This window comes from Tupaia chinensis, unplaced genomic scaffold (genome assembly GCF_000334495.1).
Source record: "Tupaia chinensis unplaced genomic scaffold, TupChi_1.0 Scaffold144255_1, whole genome shotgun sequence".
Taxonomy (NCBI): Eukaryota; Metazoa; Chordata; class Mammalia; order Scandentia; family Tupaiidae; genus Tupaia; species Tupaia belangeri.
The window spans coordinates 1,569,369-1,571,117 of record NW_006204113.1 but is presented as its reverse complement, the minus strand read 5'-3'; positions in this window follow the sequence as shown (position 1 = coordinate 1,571,117).

Below are 1,749 nucleotides of genomic sequence, written 5' to 3'. Positions count from 1 at the left end.
TTCCTGCAGGGCTGGCAGGTGGCATGGTGGCTGAGGCGCTGGACTCTCACGTGGCTTAGAGCAGTTCAAGTCCTAGACCTGGCAGCTTGCTTTCTCACCCTTTCTCTCTCTTTCTTTCTCTCTGGTCAAATTTTAAATTAACAACAATAAGAAGAAGAAGAAATTAAATAAAAATCAATAAATAAATCTTTAAAAAAATATAAAACTTTCCCAGGACCAGCAGATGGCTTAATAGTTATACCGCTGGACACTCATGTGGTCTACCATGGTGCAAGTCCTGGACCTGGCAGCTTGAAACATGCCAGGAGCATGTGTGTGCATGCCCAAGATGCCAGAAAGAGAATGGAGAATAAGGGACTGCGGGGTGGCCATTCCCTCTGGGGAGTGATTTCTTGCTTTCTGTCTCTCTCTCTCTCTTGTGAGTGCACACGCCTTATAGAAAAAAAATAAAAACTCAGTGAAGGGACTAGCAGTTGGTGTAATGGCTATGTCACTAGACTCCCATGTAGTCGACCACGGTTTGAGTCCCAGACCCGGTGGCTTAAACAGCCGGGCACATGTGCGTGTGTGCCCAAGATCCTGAGAGGAGAATAGAGGAGAAGGGATTGCAGCGTGGCCATCCCCCTGGGGGGTGATTTCTTGCTTTCTGTCTCTGTCTCTCTCTGTCTTTCTGGCGAGTGCACACGCCCTATAACGACAACAACAATAAAAAGCTCTAAACAAAACAAAACAAAACTCAGTAAAGAATTCCCAGAGAAAATGATGGGGGTGGGGGTGGGGGTGGATACTTTCTTACTTTCTGCCTCACCTATGAGTGCACATGCACTCTAAGGAATTAAAAAGGAAAGACAGGAAGAAAGACATGAGTCAGAGATGGCAAGCTAAAGATTGGTTACCACCATGGGAATAGCCAGAGTTGTGCAGGAGACCACTAGGAGATTGAAGATGAAGACAAGGTCAGGTCCTGAAGGTCTTGTACACTCGCCTCGCTGGGGAACTTGACCTTTATCCCGAGGGCAATCAGAAGCCACTGAAGGGTTTTAAGCAGAACCATTACTGGTCAGATTTGCTTTTGGAGCACATTGTGTGACTGGGTGTAGGGTTCTTGGGGGCACCCAAGCAACCCAGCCTAATTCCACATATTCCTTAGAGATCTGTCCTTGTCCCTTTCAAGCCCCAAGCAAGCACAAAGACCACATCTTACTCTGAGGCTACCAGAGGGAATAAAACCCTGTTGAAGCTGGGAAAAGCACAGCTTGAGTAACTGAAAGTATGAACTGAGACAAAACTTCATGCTTCTGAAGCCCAGAGATCCAGTTAAAGCCTTCTTTCTTTCTTTCTTTCTTTTTTTTTTTTTTTTGTTGTTGTTGTTTTGTTTTTTTGTGGGGAGAGGGAACTTCACGGGGTGGGGAGAACTTCGGAGTTGAACCACCATGATGTGGTTAGTGGCAAGTTTGCAATACTGTTTGGTTTGTCTCATTCCAAACTCTGCTTTCTTCACGAAGCCGCCTTCCTTGGAAAAAAGAAGGGAAAAAAGAGGGAGGAGATAGCCTAGAAGAGAAAAAAGAGTAAGATGTGAAAGAAAAAAGCAGAGAGAGAAATTGGTCCTTCATGGTAGTAGAGGAGGGTCCTTCGTAGCAAACGGCAGGAGCGGAGCGGCGAGGGAGAAAGAGGAAAGAAAGGCGAGACGTGGGAGGATTGGAATAGAGACAAAAGGACGAAGAGACGGACAGCGACAAGTGGAGAAAT